The sequence below is a fragment of the Manacus candei genome, unplaced genomic scaffold (genome assembly GCF_025592945.1).
Source record: "Manacus candei isolate 608988 ecotype Guabito, Panama unplaced genomic scaffold, ASM2559294v1 h1tg000013l, whole genome shotgun sequence".
Taxonomy (NCBI): domain Eukaryota; kingdom Metazoa; phylum Chordata; class Aves; order Passeriformes; family Pipridae; genus Manacus; species Manacus candei.
In genome coordinates, this window is record NW_026138061.1 from 3,597,840 (window position 1) to 3,617,203 (window position 19,364).

General features: G+C 46.0%; 1 long non-coding RNA gene across 1 annotated transcript; it reads right to left on the reverse strand.

Moving 5' to 3' along the window:
• Positions 1–1,752: 1,752 nt before the first annotated feature.
• LOC127466997 (uncharacterized) lies at positions 1,753–18,025 on the reverse strand. Its single transcript, XR_007902930.1, has 4 exons — positions 17,476–18,025; positions 5,435–5,637; positions 3,161–4,848; positions 1,753–2,749 (listed from the first exon to the last, which is right to left on the reverse strand). It is a non-coding gene; the product is annotated as an uncharacterized LOC127466997 (long non-coding RNA).
• Positions 18,026–19,364: the final 1,339 nt, after the last annotated feature.

A 19,364-nucleotide genomic window follows, 5' to 3' on the forward strand; every position in this document is an offset into this window, starting at 1 on the left:
CAGGTACAAGGACACTGGGGCTGAGGTCTCCTCCCAAGCCACCCCTACAGGATGGCTGTCTCACCTTCTCTTACAAGCAGTGACAGCTATTTTTTGAGTGTCAGGAGACACTGTTTGATTTGCAAGAATGCTTTGAGCTGCGAAATCATCTCTGGTGTGTTTCTTCTGCAGTTTAAGTGCCCTGTGCCTTCAACAAGCGAACATCTTTCAACAGCATCACTGCAGGTGAACCACCGTCCACACATCAGGAGGCTTCAGAGGGGACCAGGTCTGCAGCAGTGGAGCTGCTTGGGGTGAGGCAACTCCCAGCAGCATCACTGAGCTCAGTGTGTCCCTGAACAGCTGTAGTCGCCTGTCACCCACATCCTGCCCTGCAGAGTGGGTTAAGCCAGTCAGATCCATGTCACTGAAAATACCTTCATCCTTTTAATGAGGATCACTCAGCAACTCTGAACTGCAGTTGGGTTTGGTCTGCAATAGGGAATGAAGAGAGAACTGAGTGCTAGGAAAGGCAGACACAGGGATTGATTTCTCCTTTCTCTTTTAAAAGCTGTCATGATCTGTCATGATAACCCACAATCACTGTCAGACCTTGTGAGAAGCCAGGGAGCTGCCAGTGGGCTGCAGTAGGTGGTCACCTGCTGACTGAAAGCACTGTGTCAGACCGTAAGGCAGCAAGAGCCGTGGGTTCAACTGAGCATGTGGCATGTTAAAACCTTTGGAGATTTTAACAGGCAGCAGGAGAGCTGCCACCATTGGCACTGTAGCACAGCCTGAATCAAAGCTAAAAAGATTTTAGGACTGAGAAAAAAACAACAAAAAAACCAAGAGTGAAGGTCATGGCACAGAAACACAGGTGCAGAGCCAGGGTAAGCCAGGCTGGACCAGCTGCAGGAACTGACATTTTAGAAATGGTGGTACAGAGAGAAATCAGAGCTACTGCTCCAGAGCGTGGACCCTTTCCCCAGAGACCAAAATAGATCTGCTTGTGGCCCAGCTGCTCAGCTCCTACTGGCTGGTGCAGTAGCAATGGTCTGCACGCAGTAGGTCACAGGCAGCTTTTTTGAGGGCTTCTCCCACAGGTGCTTCCACATTGGGGTGTTGTGGGGCAGCAGCCTCCTTCCTTTGCTTCAGCCTCTACTTTGCAGGTACCACAAGTGCTTAAACTCTGCCTTCCATCCTTCACAGCCAACTGGTATGCAGGGGTTAACAAAGCAGGGACAAACCCATTCAAATGCCTGGGAAGGTGCAGGGATTTGCAAAGGAACCGTGGAGGCATTGGATTTGTTTTTGTCCAAAGCTGGTACATCTGTAACAAATTGTGGCTCCGTGTTTACAGATCTGGGAATTGGCAGCAGAGAGGTTAAAAGTGGCATGTTTAGCTGTGAAAGGAGAACGTTCCCCTCCCTACAGCTGGCCGGTGTGTGCATGTGTTGCACAGACATCAAAACAGCCTCTTATGCACCCTCCTGGAGCTGCAGGACACAAGCCACCTGCCCAACCTTGAATCCCGTCAAAGCTGGGCTTTTCATGCCAAAGAATGAATTTTATCTCAGGACACAGAGGAACAGCTGAGGGTGGCTCTTCCATTGCCCAGTGCTGGTTGGAGCCAGGGGGGATTTGCCACAGCACAGTTTCAGAGGGAAAAACTGTGTTTTTGGGACAAACCGAGTACACAGTGACATGGCAAAGTGGCCACAGGGTGCAGCGGGGAGAGGACACAGTTCTGGTGCTGCCACTCTGCATGGAGGGTGGTAGGACTTTATTCCAGCAATGTCTTGATTTCAACCTGTGAACGTTCACAGTCAGCACACACAGATACTACATGTAAAAGCTAACCCTGGAAATCAGCTTTAGTAGTGAAAATGAAGCTGTGGGTAAAGGGCCCTGTGCTGGGCAAAACCCAGAAGCATTGGTTTACAGAAAGGCAATGCGTGATGTCGTGACCCTCTTGGGTTTGCACAGGTCATCAGGAGAATTACTGATGTGGTCATTGCATTGCCAATTGTCTGCATTTCCCACACAAGGATAAAGACAGAAACACTCTTTCAGAGTAGACTCTGGGCAGCAAACCCTCATTTGGCACATCTTTTAGGATCCTGCCCGTGTCACATTCTCAGGCCATCCCAGTTGTCCATCTGATGGGAAGAGGCAAGGAGCCCGTGTTTGGCTGTGGCAGCCTGTGCTTTCAAACCTCAGAAGCATACATGTTCCTCTTATCTAAAAAATGATCCAGATGATAGATATTTCCTTAAGGAGACAGATCTGGTAGCCTGGTAGCCTCCATGCCCCTGTCATCCCTGGCTAGGCATGCCAGTGGCAGAGTTAGCGTGCTGTGGTTCATGCCACTGCGGGAGGGTTTGCCATCTGTGAAAGCCACACAGTGATGATGAAGAGCATCTAACTTCAGGAACAGTGAGCCATGGTGTGGCCCAAGCTACACCTCTATTCCTTGAAAGCAGCGACTCACTGAGCAAGAGCAAATGCCAGAAATAAGATTGACTCACTGGCCAGTGTGTTCCAGGGATACTTTAGGAGAGCTGGTTTTACTCTAGGACTCTCTGGATGCTCACAGGTGTCCTGTGAAGCCTTCTTTCAAAAAATTCCGTAGCTCTACTCTGGATCAGGCCTTCCTTGAGCCATGGGAATGGGAGGGGACCCTCCTGCCCCTGCCCATCAGCCTCCTGGTGACTACATGGTAGATGTGGGTCCCTCCAGGCAGCCAATAGTGGATCCCTTTGGAATCCTCCTAGAAGAAGGATGTCACACAGACACCAGTGACATAAATGACTCTCACCGTGGGCTCCTGAACTGTGCATTATTGCAGCCTGGGCAGAGCACAGGTCTAACAGCAACAACAGCAGCACTTGGCAATGTATGCTGTTCTCATCTTCAAAGCATTAGCTGGTGGGAATTAATCCTCATACCAGGCAGGCAAGTCTCATGACTGTCACTCCACAGAGAAGCAGAGTAAATGATGTGATGAAGGGTCAATCAGGTCACAGCTGCAATGAAATCATGGCAGTTCCTGCCTGCCCATCCTGTGACCATTAGACCTTATGTACTCATCAAGGAGGCAGCTGGCATGCAAGGAGGTGCAGGAGCCAGCCTCTCCTCTGGAGGCAAGTCATGCATGGGGAGGTGCTGGGCCATGACTCACCTTTGGAAGCAGGTTCTAGTGCTGGGTGAGGTCAAAGAGTTGCTGGGTGCATCCTTTAATGACTCACTCTCACGGTCTGGCAGTACAAGGGCACCCAGTAAAGGATGCTGAAGGGCTGAGGGAAGCAGCTGCAGGCCAGGTTGGGTTACCAGACTTTTTCCTGGTTGCTTTGAAAGCCTGAGCTTAAGATTTTAACCCTCTGGATGGGATTTTGGCTGCTGATGTTGGGGTAAGAAGGCCATTTGTGTTAGTAACTAGTGTGGACTTGAGCCAGAAGACTGTCCCCAAAGGTCATTTGGTTTTGCCAGCTGCTGCTGTACCTTGGATGAGTTACTTGATCTCAGCAGGGAGAAGCTCTCTCCACACTGAAATGGGAGCCGTGCAGATCAGCAGCTTCTTGGGAATCGGAGGGAGAGGAATATAGTTTCCTGGGCAAATACCTGCAAGTGGGTTTGTTGTAAAAATAAAAAATACTTAGGAAAAGTAAAATGATGCCCTTGGATTTACCTCAGTTCACAGAAACACACCCCTAAATGTGAGGTGATTTGCTTAGGACAGATAATAGAGATGAGAAAGCCACAACAGTACTGGCAGTTCCCTGTGCACAAAAGACAAACAACGGGATGTTGTCTGCGAGCCAACTTCCACATACGTTGCACGCAATGGGACAGCCCATCCTCCCTCCTCCTCGTGCCATAGGTAGATCTAAGGAAGGCAGGAGGCTGGCAGCAAATTAATGTCAGCAAACCAATTGAGAAGAGGAGCAGCCCAAGGGAGTTGTATCTTGTCAAATTGGGAATAATTTCTTGCTTCTAGTAAATAAACTGTGCACAGTGTAGCTGACAACAGGGTTGGGGATATGATTTCATAGAAAATATATATTTTCCGTGTCAAAGGGTGTCTCTGCCTCCTGCCCACTGCATTAAGCCCAGGAATTTGTAGTCAGGAGTTAGTGCTGGACATTCAGTTCCACAACGGAGAAGAGCTGGAGTACAGAGCTACAGTGGGCATGAGGCCAGTGGCGCCTGAACCGGTTGTGGCAACAGTCCTGCAGGATGCAGGTTTCTCTGTGGGACAGCAATAAACCAAGCCAAGAGCTGGATCAGTGTCAGGGCCTCCCCGAGGTCCACAGCCATGTGTTGCTGCACCGCCAGTGCTGGGGAAAGCAGAAGGCACTGAATGCCACTAAGCACTGAGGGTATCACACCTGTGAAGATCAAGTCAGCAGTGGGGTTGCCTTGGCCTGGCTTTGTACTGCAGGTTATGGCTGACCTCCTAGAATAATCAGTGAGCTCCTGTAATTATTCCGGGACATCGTGTAGTGGCCATGTCTTTCATCTCTTCCATTCTCCTTGTGGCACATCACGGCTGTGGCTCTTAGAATAAATCTGAAGTTTGTTCTTGGTGCTGCAGTGTTATCTGTGGCTTTTGTGGCCCCTGTGTAACAAGCATCACTGCCTGGTTGCCTGCAGTCTCAGGGGACCTAGTTTGGTGACCCAAATTCTCCATTTTTTCCCCCACTTCTCTTGTTCTCTGGATGCCTGTTGCAGGGAGATGGTTAATGCCAGGCACTCCCTTTTGCAGCCTTGTTGCATCTTCATTTTCCCATCTCCGAAGGTGATTTGGAGCCTTCAGCGGTAGAAGGCTCATGCAGTCCAAGGGCAAGCCTGCTGAAAGGACAGATGTCCCTGGAAGAGAAGGTAGGAACACAGATGGAGGGAATGGAGTGTGAATTTCTGCCCTTCTGTCCCTTCAGCAGCCTGCAGAAAGCAGCTGTTTCCACAATGTGAAAAGCCATCCCTGGGCAGGGCAGTTTCCAAAGGTGAGAGGTGGCCCCAGGCACGGTCTGGGAAGGTTCCAGAGGGTTACAGCCCTGCCCATCAGGCATGCTGCCCGCTCCAGGCCTCCATTCAACATGATGAGGGAGAAAATCTGAAGGCAACTCCTTGCTGTTTAACCACATATCACATCTACCCTCGCTCATGGGCTCTGAAAGGAGCTGTTTTTCTCACTGTGCAAATGCACATTTCATGGTCATGCTATGGGACACGCTGCGGGGGAAGGAGCCTGATAAGTTGTTCCTGGCTAGATTTGAAGGTGCCCCTTAGCTGACCATTACAAGTTTCTAACCCAGAACTACCTGTTTTACAGAAAGCTTGTTTTTCCGTATGTAAGAAAGCCCTCTCCTGGACCAGCAGCTGCTTTCCATGAAAGCCAGAGATTCAACTGCTCAGTCTCAATGAAGAGCCCACAGGAGTTTCTCAGGATGCTCACCTCTGTGTCTGCAGTCTGCCAGTCCATCCTGGGTCACTCTACAGTTTTCTTACCCCAACACCACCCTGGCAGCATCAGTGGGACACACTGAGCATCCCTGTCTGACAGGGGGAATTGTCCAGATCTTGTAGGTGGCCAGTGCTCAGCGCAGTGATGGGAGCTTGTTGCAAAGGGCAGCAGGGTGATCTGCTGTGTGAAACCTCCTGTGGAGAGAGGAGCATGGTTATTAGAGAGTTCCGATCCTCCACCCTGTTGGTAGGATACACAACTTTTCCTAAACACAGCCTGTCCAGCTGCATTCCTGAAGCATACATTCCTTGCCAGCGTAGCTCACCCAGAGTGTGGCCAGGAATAGCGCTGCAGCTTCGTGTGGGACCTCTCTCAAATACATCCTTAATTGAATAGGTCCACTTGGCCCATGTGTTTGAACTCAGACTAGGAGAGAAGTATTGTAACTATTGGTCTTTTTGCCATTTTCTACCCAATGCCATCCATTCTTTATCCCTCGCACCTGTGACTTAAAAGCACCACCACTCTTTCAGCTTTGTTTTCTGTATCACTGCCCTCTATTGGGCTGCCCACTGGGTCAGCATGGGTGCCAGTGAGCAGGGACACTAGTGGAGCCACCTTCTTGAGTTAATATAGTTAAGGCTTGTTGTCATGCAGCCGGAGATACTAATTTGTCTTTTAAAACACATAGCTGAGATTCAGCTGGATATTCGTAGCCACAAAGAATGCTTTGCTGGAAAGACGGTTACTGGCTTTCTGATTTTTATCATAAACCTTGTGATAGCTGGCTTTCTTTTGACAGCACAAATATCTGGAGCATAGTTTTGGGGTGAGAAGCTCAGCTTTCAGTTTAAATCCAGAGTGCACCTTTGGAGCCCTGACAGTTGCAGAGAAGCTACAAAGTGACTTCCAAGCATGCTTCTGTGACTCAGAAAATGCAAATTACCATGTGTTTTGGTTAAGAAGACAATCAAGAAGGAATATTATATTTTTTAAGGCTATGTACTGGTCCTTGAGTACTTGGCGCTGCCAATTTCAGGGAATGATGCCAGTGTTCCAGGCCTTTTTGTTACAGAGAAGCTTATGCATAATTTTGAGAAACAGGACCGCAGGGATTTATGTGTCCTGGAAAAGGTGAGAAACTCTTCCCTTCCCTCCTAGGGAGGTCTTAGAAGGGCACAGCTGCTCAGTGGGCCACCTCTCATGCCCAGGGCCTTTTAGAGGAGCAGATAGGAGGCATCATACCAGGTTGGCTCCTTTCCCTTGTTCTGCCTATCACTGCCCACAGGCAACCTTAATGCCAGCATGTGGGGTGAAGTCACAGCCCCACAAATGAAGTTTGAAGGATTTGGAGTGTTACAGAGTGTTAGGCCATTTCCCATGAATAGCAGTGGAGCTATTAGACAGTTCCCATGGACACAGCCTTGAGCTGTGTGGCTAAATGCAGGTGCTGCATTCCTGGATGTTGTTGTAAGAATATGTTTGTGTTGTGTATGAGAAAGTAGAGGTGGGAGAACTGAATAAAAAAGCTGCCTGCTGCGTTGAGCAGGCAGACATCTCTTTGTCTCACCATCCTCGTGTGTGTCGTCTGTCCTTCTTTCCCTCTTCAAGCCGAGGCCCTTCGACGGATACCCAACGACACCAGCAGTCTTAATCTGAATACATACAAGTAAGGTATTTTTATAATCCTTTTCTTTTTCTATCAACAGTTGCATGGAAACTGAACTTTGTCATATCAGTCCTGCTGCTGAAGGCCACTGCGTATCTGAGTTTTCCCTTCAAGTAGATATTAGAGACATAACTTGGGGGCTTTGGCTTCATCTCTCTCCGGCTTGGTATTGCTCCAGTAGATGCAAACACTTTGTGGCTCAGTCATAACAGTTTTTAATCCACTTTTTTGTGCTTGCCTGTGCTGTGTGCAGACTTAACCACAGTGGTCAATTCTCGCTTTCAACTTCCCCCTTGGTGCCTTGTGTTGTTTACATGGTGTGTAGTGTTCTGCAGTCATCAGATAAACAGAAATAAAAATCAGTGTTGGTTTGCTTTATAAGAGTAACCCCTGGAGTCAACAGCCATTCACTGCTTGTAACCTTTAAATCTCGCACCAAGAAGTGACTTTACAGAAGAAATAAATAGAATATTGACTTAGGGTTCCCATGTGTTTTCACATGAAAGCATTAAAAATCTAAACGCAGCATGAGAATGAAGCAATAAAGCATCTGGACTTTCTTGGCCAGGCATGGAGTAGAGTGTGCCTGATTTTTCCAGGAAGAAAGTGAATTTGCAGAGAAAGTGCCAAGGAGTCACAGCAGTATCACTACTATTACAAGCAGGGATTTTTCAGCACATGCTGTGCTATAAATGATGATGGGTGGCTACTGCATTTTTGGGATCTCTTAGTCTTTCTGCAAGCAATGGGAACCCAGCTTCTAAAATATCCTGGAAAAGGGGAGGCAGCCTGGAAATAGCCCAAGAGAGATACTCTCCAAGGTGTTTTTCATCAGTCCAGAGTTGGTAGCTGCAAGGAGAGGGCACAACACTGGTACCTGCAACAGGAGGAATGAATTCAGAGTAAGTCTATATTTCTTCGGCCGCAGCTACATCTTTTCCAAGATTTAGCTGGGAAAGAGGCAGTCTTCTCCTTGTAAAATAGAAGGAAGATCTAAGTAGTACCAGATCTATCTTTATAAATACATATCTAGCATCTTGATTTTTAAATTTTAAAATGTAGTTAAAACTTCAGGAAATAACTGCTGCTTTGAGGGTCTTCCCATTCAGAAGACAAGTCCTGTCTCTTACTCACTGCAATTACACAGCCTAGTGCTGAGTTGCTCATCTCAACACTTGGCTGATGGACAGAAGCATTTTTTAGAGAGTATCACAGGGTCCTTTCCCAAAGCCTGAGGAACAAGCCATGACAATACCTAAGAGTCAGAAAAAGACCCCTTTATACTTTGACAGGAGTTTGGGTGGTTGAGGTTGAGGCAAAAAGTAATTAATCCCAGACATAATAAAATTGGCATATGGTACTGCAGGACCCTGAATAACTCAGCAAACTCAGCGGGGTCATAATTCAGAAGAAGTCCAAGCAGGCCACCTGCGTGGCTGCAACATCGATTTTAGGGGTTTTTTTGGCAAGAGCTGGTGTGCATGAAGAGCCTCTGAGCTCTGCAGAAGCAGTTAGGTGCTCTACCCAGCCACTGTAAATCAATCCTAAAGAGAAAAAAAAAAAAGTTACCTGTCATCCTTCCTTGGCTCACGGTAAGATATGTGAGCTGCCACATTACAGCTAAAGGCCAGTTCAGGAGAAAATTTTGTCCCACTGATCCAAAATGCATCACCTGTCCCAGGAGAGAACTTTTCTTCTGTTTTTTTTTTTGGTAGCCAAGATGCACACTTGCCTGGGTTTAACAAGTCCCTGGGCACGAGGAGAGCTGCAGGAACACCGTGGCTCCTTGCTCCTCGCGTGCACCAGCTGTGGGGCGATGCAATCGGCCTCCCACAGGGTACACAAGGTCAGGTTACCTCGGTTCCGCTGGAGTCAGAAGTGGGCTCTGGGACAGTTACCCTGACTCAGCTCACAGGCAGGAAATTGTTAAATTACAGTAATTGACTGCAAGAACAAGTTTATCAGCTGAGTCTGTTCCAGCCTATTCTTCAGGTTGCAGGTCCCTGGGAGCAGGATTTACTTTTTTTCTCAGAGCTGTATTCTCTAGTGTGGTTTCCCACCCATATTGCATCAAAAAAAGGTGAGTGCTTCTAAGTTTGTACTTAATTTTAAGGTTCTTCTGCTCTAACTCACCAGGTGTTTGCCCAGGCTAGGTGGGACACAGTAACTGTATTCATCTAATAGTGCAAAACAGTCTTCTGCTGCCAGAACAGCTAATTTGGCATCTGCATCTGCTGTTGGCGACTTTCCCACTGATAATAGTGCAGGAGGTTCTGTTCTTAAATTTGCAGTTTGTGTCCCTAAGGAATATTCTTGCTTGAAACTCTTTGGTGGTTCCAATGAGGCTTTTTGCTGATGGCTGTAGTACCTTTCTTCCAGCTCTGCTGTCTGGAGGCAGAGCTGCTGGTAAAGAGAAGATTTCCCAGCAAATACTGTGCATTAGAGGGTGTTGAGCACTGTGCAGTGTATGCTGACTTTTAAAGTGTGACCACTGTAAGTACACCAGCTGGAGCACAGGGAAGGAAAACACTTCTAGATCCAAGTTTAGTGATCAGATATTCCATTAAACATGAAACTCGTGTAAGCACTTAACAGCATTCATCTTTTGGTTGAACATCCAACATTCAACATGCAGCAAAATTAATTTCAGGTAATACAATAGAGGTTAACTTAATGGAGAAAAAGCCTGGAAAGCTTTTCTGGAAGGGGATGTGTTGTGTATATCTATATATCAATATCCATTATGGGAAGGACATTAGCTCTGGTGTGGGAGGGTAATGACAGACACATGGGCCCTAACGGAGGTCTCATCATGTGTCTGTGGAAAATACGAATCATCCGAGGCAGCATGCGTAGCGTAGGAGAATTAGGAAATCTTGAAGAGGTGACAGCTGATTAAACAGCTGAAGTTTTAGATCTGTGAGCTATTTGAAACGCAGAGATACATCATAAGACAGCTACCTTAAACTGCCTGAATCCATTTTTTCCCCCTGTTCCCAGGCACTGCTGTTTACCTTGTACAAAGCTGTTACTGTTCAGCCTGTGCAGAAACGACCTTTGTCATCATATTGGAGTCTGACTCCTCCAGCTAAATTAGATCATTGTAGCAGTGTAGACAATATACAACTGTGCAAGCCAGAATGCAAATTTATTACTTTTCCTATACAACTAATTTCACGATATCTTTGGGACAAGCCTGCTGTCTTTTGAATAGAACATTTAAGCTGAAGGAAGAAAGGGGAGGTAAATTTAACTTAAAATCTTTGGACACAAGATCAACCCCAAAGTGTTCATGTAATCAGAGTCAGAAACCACCTTATCTTCTGGTGTGGTTTCACTGTAGCTGAAGTTTTAAAAAATGGCTGATACCATAAGAACAGTTTATCCCTTTTCACCCTTCCCCAGTGCTGGGATTTTGCAAGATTACAGTCAAATGTATTTCTCAAGAAAAGTCAGCTGGGGATACCACTCAACTCCCTTATCTTGATGGACCTTCAAAGCCATTCCCCATCCCATACCCAGTCTTATCTGGATATAAACAGATATGCTCAGTGCATCTCTGGGCCATCTTCCCTGCATGGTCACACTCTATGATCATCAGATGTTTCAGCATTAGTTGGTGTGAAAGCAAAATGTCTGAAAGATTGTAGGCTGTAAAGAAGGGACAAAATGCAAAGCACAGATGGATGCTATTCCCAGAGTGGAAAGGAATGCACTGGGGGGGTAATTCGTACTCCATGTTGATCCTTCTTTACTGGGGTGTATGGGGTCTGGATGGATCTTCCTGAGGGAGCCTTGGGTAAAGACTCAAGGATTTAGAGGATGTCAGCTGTGCCATGAATTTGCCATCACACACTGTTAGAAAATTCACAGTCTCTCCAGAAAGAGGAATCCATTTTCTCTCCCTCTGGGGGCTGATATATGGAGAGCAGAGCATTACTGCTCTGATCTGACTGGCTAAGCTGACATAATAGGCTTCAAATCAATAAGTCCGAGGCAGACAGTAATTGCAGTAACATGGACATAGTGGTGAAAGCACAGATCGCCACAGGTAACTCCAACTGTGAAGAAGGGCATTGTCTCTTGTTGTGCTCCTCACCACATAGGACTCCATTTTATAATTTAAAACTATAGCTTGATTGGCACCACAGATCAGGACCAACAGATGAAATGAAACCTGATAGCCCCTCCCGGAAATTTAAAATAGTATTCCAAAAATATCCCCCTGTTCCCCAGGCATGGATAGCACAAAGGGCAGAAGAGGACATCGCCTCCCAAATTCTCTCTTTCCCCCAGCTGTAGCCCATGCATTGTCAATACAGCTCGGCAGGCAAAATGTCTGGCTGCAATGTTTCCAGCAGGAAAAGGTTAAATTCAAGTGTATGACGTTTTTTCATGAAATGTGTGATTTCCAGGCAAACTCTTGTGTTTAGAAACACCAAGGGTTTGCTACTTATGGTGATGTTACCTCACTGTGCCCCAGGAGATGGGATTTTTGTTTCTCTGCTTTTTTATCCTTTTCTATTGGATGACCTTCTGAGCCACTGAAAGCCATCTGTGGTGCACCAGCATCAGTGACTCATAACATTTTCCTTCTCTGGAAGGACAACTTCAGTGCTTCCTGGGGGTTTTGGTCTTTACTAGTGAAATGGCTCACACAGTTGGCAGCATAAAATGTGTTAACAACAGGTTCCACGATGTTTAACAGGGATACAAAAAGGTAGCATTAGAATTATGCCTCTTCACATGTAAACCTAATTTTCTGACCAACCACATGTGTGGTTTTAATTTACTTTATCCTCTACAGGCTATCAGCAGCAGTCAGTCTGTATGTTTTTTCCCCTAGAAGAAACCACACAGAGGTGACACAGGATCAGGGCTGGGACAAACTAACCTGATGTAAAGGACATTCAAAACAACAAAAAAAATGAACCTGCACATAAGTGGTGTAACCAATTCCTGCAAATAAACAGTGTCAGTCAGACCATTGTTCTGGTTTGCTGGACTAACAGAGGAGGCTAAAAACTCAAGCTGGCAGATACCATATTTTTGGCCCCAAATGTAGTTCTTGGACTAAAATCCAAGAGTAAAGTATAGCTCTGAAGGCAGGAGCTTATCCAGTAACTAGTTGATTCACTCTTCTGGGAAGATGTCGCTTTTACCAGTGAACCAGAAGGACACCTTTTCTCAGAAAGCACTGCTGAGAACTTCAGAAGCATTATCTTATGAACAGTGTTCATCTCCCTGACATGTTGGACAAAAATACTCTGTCCAGAATAATAAAGTAATTGTCTGTAATTTAGCATATTAAGCAATCTGGGCCCAAAAGCTATCAGACAGTTCCTGGGAGGACTTAGCCCCTAGTATAGACAAATATGGCATCTGTTTTTAGTGGTGTAGGTAGTACTAGAACTGCTCCCTCTTGAGGAATATACAACATTATCCCAAGCACAGAATCAGCATAGATCCACCAAGACCGCTATTTGGAATGCAGAAGAATCCTGCTGGTCCTCCATTACATGTTCCAGCCAATGTTCTTCTCCTCCCAGATAAAATGCCCCGCTGATCTAATGGTAGAATTTGGCTCTCAAAGCTAGAAAACTCCAACTGTAGCCAAAGTAATATCCTAAAATAGTAATAAAAATGAGAAACCAGGAATGTTTTCCTCTTTCAAAAGCTTCAGCAGGAAGCTAGCAGCAAGAAACCACTAAAGTGGCTCTCTCCCAGCTACCTCTCCCGATCTGATCGTTGCCTGAAATGCTCAAAAGATCCTCATCCGAAGGTCCAAAGGCACCTTTCATGCCTGTGTCTCTGGTATGACTGGAAACCATCTTAAATTAATTGAGCTCAGGATTTGGTCTTTCTGTATGAATCAGTTTTAGGGAAGCTGACAGCTACAAATCCCTGTGTTTTTGTTCTGATGAAAACAGCTCAAAGATCTAAATTTAACAGTTGATTTCACAATGCTCATTTTTGACTGTAAGTAAAATCACTCTGGAAAAATAGCTTATAATAGGAAGAGATATATTCTCTGGATGCTGGAAAAGCAAACCTAAGAAAGCAAACAGGACAAATATATCCTCATTCACAACTCTGATTGCTTTCTACTCTCTGCTTGGGATCTTTGGATAAATACTGTGAATAAAAATGATGCTAGTTACAGAATAGATTCATAACTCCTGACCCCATTTCAGAGGAAGATATAGCACATATCTGTGGTGTTCGGGTCACGGGAAACAACGCCTGCAGATTGAATCTGTGTTGTGAATGTTTTTTTCACATGAAGAAAACATACAGAGTATTTCCCAAGATGAAAAAGACTCTTCTTCATGCACGCAGTCATTCTGATGAATTTCTCCTTGTAGACAAATTATCCCTATCACTTACCCTACGGTCACTTCACTACACTTTAACAATGTAAAGAGACCACAGAGTGGATGTAAGTATAATTTATAGTTGAGGAATGGCATAAATCACCTGCACATTATGAGGAAATTTATTGTAAATGAGACTAGGGCCTCTACAGTGAAAATCTGCTCCGAAGAGTGACAAATAGCATCTTCTACTCAGCACTTTGCATTTGAAACTGCTTTCAAATAAGCGAGGATGGATTCCAGAGGATAACCTGCATCCTACTCCTCCTTGTGCCTTGTCAGCAGTTCACCAGGTTCTAGATGTGTAAATTCATAGAAGAGAGGAAGATGTGCATGTGCCCTTGGAAACACGATTTTATTGGGAACATCCTGAACCTCAGATGCCAGTGGCATTCATCAGTCCAGCACTTAGGAAAAAAGTCACTGTACTTATAAACTGAACTCAGTAGAGACCAGCTACTGTAGGAAATTACACAAAGGCTTTTATAATACAGTGTGCCATGTCACAGCCCACCCCTAAACCAGGAGGCATGGAAAGCAGACCCATTATGGCTCAAGACCTGCCTTTGGCCATGTCCTCCTGATCCAGAGGGTGACAAGTGTCCCTCTGCCTGTGTAGGTGCACATCTGCATGGACACCTCTGAGGAACCAGTTGGGAAATGGGTGCCAAGGGCACAGCTATGGCCCAGGCTGCCATCCTGGGATGAGTCCTGGGCCAAGTCCTAGGCCTCTGCTGTCCTGGATTTTCCAGTGTGTCTCCCAGGCTGATAGGATGTTCGAGCATGCAGGGGCAGCCGAATCATCCTCGTCTTGTGGTGGTTGTCCCAAAACCATCTGCCCAGTCCAGTGGGGAGTGACACCTGCTGTCCATCACCTCTGTGAGCACCTTCTCTCCTGGAGAAGCTCCTCCTGCTTTGCCTGGGAGAGCTGCTGGAAGGAGGGTTGGCACTGGAACACCTGCTGTGACGTGGCAGGGAGCTGGGTGCGGCCAGACAAGCCACAGTCATGGCAGGAGAATGTGAGATGCCTCCCTGGGCTTTGAGGTTGCCTGTGGGCAGGCTTGGTGCTGTGCTGCTGCACAGTTGCACAATGCCACAGATTGCTCTGCCTGCACGTGACAGGTGAGCAGGCTCTGTGTCATGTGGCTGCTCCTCAGACGTTGGTGCGGCCCGTCCGGAGGAGCGATGGGCTGGTGTCAAGCATGATGCCTGGATGGATGGACCATGAGACCTACCTGGGTTTCCAGATCTCCTCTCTCACTGCAACCAGCTCCCTGGAAGAGGCAGGGCTTGATAAGCTTCTCTAGAAGGTGGTGAAGGGGACTGATGCTTGCCCAGTGGTCAGATCTGCAGTCCACCAGCAGTCCCACTCATTGTTTCTGTGCTCCATCCTGCCCCTTCACATCCCACTTCTGTTTTCTGTCCTCAAGAACATGTGCAGCAATAAAAATAACTCTTTTTACAGTGCTCCTTGACCTGAACTATGCCATTCCATTGGACCTTTGGTTCAGAACAGACTGCAGCTTTTCTAGTCTGCCTTGTGGCTGCCTTGAATGTCAACCTACTTATCCTGGCTCAGCTCAAACCTGGCTTTGCTCTTTGGGTTTGACTCTGCCTTGCCCTGCTCATGCTTGCCTAAGAGGAGAAGGTCTTTCTCTGTTGGGCCTTGTGTCTTTCCTTGGGGGACAAATTCTTCCCACTCTGAAGGACATGGTGTCTGCCTTGAAGAACCCAGAGGCTCAGGTTCCAGCCATCAGCAACCCAAGGCTGTCATGGATTGTGGATTTATAGACCCTGGGAGTCTGGAAACACTTGACAGTGGAGCTGTTGTTTTGGGTGTTTCTCAGCCCATGTTGCCTACTCCTGATGCTAGAACTATAGTTTGATTCCTCTGAGCAGTCTGAGGTGAGGCTGTTAATGAAAAATTTAAAATATAATACAGCATGAGAGTATGAGAACTGTTTTTGATGACAAAGGCCAGCTCATCAGCAGAGTTAATCAGTTCAGCATCAGTTTAGCATCAGGAGGTTGATTTGCACCACACAAAGGATTTGGCCTCAGTGCCTGGTCCATATTATTTTACAGCAGATAATGAATGCAGCATGTCATGCTTGCTTTTCCTACCCTTCTCTGAAGCTGAAATGTTACTGACCTGAAAATATTTTCCCACTATTAAACTTTCAGTCAGGACATAAGTCCTTTTAAAGATGTTGAACACCACATGATGCCTTCTCCTTGTGTGGGAACAGCTCTGCTGTACCAAGGGGAGGTGTGATCTTGACTTACGGGATAGAGATTCCTTGTGGCACTGACTCATATGCTGTGCATTTGTGCTCATTTTCACATCTTCCTCCTGATCCTGTTTTAGGCTGCATTTCCATTACTCCTCCACCCTGGGGGAGGAATCCTCAGCCAACACAGCTCTAACCCGGAAACCACAGGGGATGAAAAGACCTTTCATAGTGATAATGATGCCATGTTCCTCTCCTCTGCAGCTGCATTTTGAAAACAAAAGATCCGGAGGCAAAGTCACCACCCACAAGCAGAATTTGCAGCTCTGCAGCCATCGGGGACTGGTGCGAATGCGCCTGATGCAGATGCCAGAGAACATACTTCCCATTGACACCAGGGAACAACAAGAACTGAAACTATAACCTAATCTAGGGTGAGAACAATGTCTACTTTTGCATATTTAGCAAGGACAGGCTTAGGCCATGAGCTGAGAATTAGCTTTGCCCACACCCTAAAATCTTCACATATATATAATCAGCTGTTTAAGTAAAGACTATGTAGTGTCTCTAAAATAAGGTGGTGGATGCACTTCTATTTTGTTGCCCCTCAGCAGATACCCATACCTGTGCACATTCTAGTTCCAGTGACCATGAAAGGGTTCCCCTGAAACAGATAGGAAGACACTTGGAAGTACCTCCGGTAGTTTGGGGAGTCTGTTGTTCAATGCAAAGTGTAGAAGAACAGGTTGAAGACCATGCACTGATGACCTCTTTTTACTGCAGCCTATTGTTAGGCCAGGTTTAGCTGTGTGCTCTGGGCTGAAGTTCTCCTTGGGACTTGCTTTTTCAGCATGGATAGCACTTTTGAATTGGCAAAAGGTAGGTGATTGACATAGGACAGAAGGCCTGATTTCATCAAGACTTTGGCATGCCACTTGCTGGAAAATCTATTCCAATAAGTGCCATCCAGAGTTATTAAATGCGGCACTGAAAGGTGAATAAAGTCACTGCCAAGGAACTGCCACTCTTGACTCGTTTGCTGTCTGGTCGTACAGGCAGCCCTGAGGTTAGTCATCAATGGGAAAAGGTCAGTGGGACTAGGGAGGGTCTGGCTACATCTTTTGAAAGCCCTGGGCACGTGGCAGCAGTGTAATCCTGTAAGCTTAGTACGTAAAAATACAGCTCTACCTTCTCTTGGACAGGCTCAAGAACATGAATTGGAGGTAAGCTGTGACCTAAAGCTGGATAGTATTTCAGTGCACATTATGTGCCAGTGCCCACATGAGGGCTAAGATGATGGAGAACTAAGATCATTGTCCACGTGAGACACTGAGATGTCTATGGGAAGTCTCCCTGAGCTTCGCCAGAAACTGTTTCAAACCTTGTACTAATTGTTTTCTTCTTGACCTGCTATGAGTTCACCCCCATAGCTGCAGGGGCTTGATAATCTTCTCTGGATCACAGTGCTCTGCTTGGATTTCTGTCACCGCCTCTGTGTGACCTGTCCTCTGCTGGGCAGAAACTTACAGGGTCACATGAGGTGCCTCTGCTGAGCTGGAAACATGGGAATGTGTTATTTCTTCTGAGTTGAGTGGGCCCCTAAAATAAGAACCTAATTTCAAATAGCATTTGACCCAGCAGAATGTATTTGTTTTTTCCAGCATACAAGGTAGGGAGCTATTTTTTATCCAGCATGGAAAGGAAACAGGAGAACTGAGACAGCAACACCCACACATATGAAGGTATTTAAGCACTCACTGGGATCTGTGCATCGTGGCCAAGCTGCTTGTTGATAGTCAGGCACAGTCTGGGACAGCAGGTGCCTAAATCCTGTGTTTCCAAAGTCCTAAGGTACAGCCTTTATCGCAGGGTTGGGTTTCTCCACAGCTCCTTGCAGGACCAATTATAGGAAAGGGCTGATGCCCTTTGGTATATATTGGTCCTGATGTGCTGGTTCATCTGTTTATTTTCCATGGTGCCCCATCCCTGCAGATGCTTTTCCACCCCATGTCGTGCAGGTGCCTCAGCAGAGGTTGCTCTCAGAACCCAGCTCCACTCGTCCCTCATGGATGCCACAGAGGAACCACCTGTTACTCTAAATCTGGCAGCATTTCCTCATCTCCCCTGCATCCCCGTTTCAACTTCTGTAACTACATCTGTGTGACCTGTTTTCCTCTGCTGTGTAGCAACTTGGGCAGTCACATGGGGATATATGGGGTCACTCGCACTCCCTTGACCCTGTAAATGTAGAAGGGTTAGTTTATTTCCAGAAAGTATGGTTTACATATGGTTTTCTTTTCATTATTTTAGATGTCAACTAGAAGGGCTCTGCTTGTTCCCTTCAGCAACAGCAAGTAAATACCTGACCTATTTAGAAAAACTTAACACTAGAGACCTGAAGAAATCTCTGGATGCAAGATGCATGCTGAACTGTGTGTGACCCTCTCTGGAGAAACATTAGCTTAATATATTAGTAAATGTTTTTTAGTGAAGATAAAAGAATATTAGAGAAAATATACAAGGCTTGAGGTCCAAGTTCCCTGTGCAGTCCATTTCCCATTGAAATCAAATGGCCAAAATGAAGAGGTCAGCAGAAGTTTGCTTGAATTCTGATTGAGGAAAACAAGGAAAGCTCTTTACTCACTCCAGGCAGTGCTATTATGAAGAGGATCTCATCATAAAGACCAAGGCCAGAATTTTCAAAGGCAGTTAATTGGTTTGCTAGCCTCTGCTGAGTGGAGCCGTTTTTGGGAACGTGTGAGAAACAGTGGAGCACCAAGGAGCCCCATTCTAGTCCTGGGAGACTTAACCAATGCCACAAGGCTCTTTGAAGCATTTGACCCATCTACTTTCAGAACAAGGTCCAGGCCAAAAATTAGGGAGTTCTGACTTGCATAAGTGCAGATGAATGTCCTGAGTTGCCAGCTTGGGCATCTTCATGCCATGTCCCCTTTTGTACCGAGACAGACATGCAGAGGCCAAAGAACGGAGATGTCTCATGTTAACTTTAAGATTTCAGAATAAGCTGAGCTTACCAAGACAGGTGGTAAGTGCAGGGACCCAAAGAGTCATGCTTGGAAGATAAGATTGAAGGACTCCCGCAGTTCACAAATGCTACTTGGGAACCGGATAGTCAAGTACTGCCAGTTCCTAGGATCAGCTTAAAGTTAATAAGAGTGATGGCAGGTGCCCAAACATCCTTGCAATCCTACATTTGCAGAGATATTTTCATCACAGAGCAGACAAAATAAAATGGTTTTTAAAAACAACACACCCGAAGGTCTCTGTCCTTGCCACTGGGTATATGAAACTTAAACTAAGAATAAAAAAATCCTAACAAAAAAAGGGAATAGATTCATATAAATAATGTAATTGGAGAAGCTTGAAAGTAGCAAGAATGTGTGAGACTGATGCATTTTTATCCTTTTAAAATAAAACAGATGCTGAGGGGACATTGTAAGAAGACGTCTCAGAAAGACTGGTGTAAAAACATTGAAAGAACTGAAAAACTTGGTTTTTCCAGGAGAACAAGAAAGGACCTGGTCCTACAGACCTTGGATGTAGAAATGAATGTAATGTATGTATGTAATTGCATATACATTACGTTATGTAAATGCCATGAGTGCATGGAGTGCTCCATATATTAT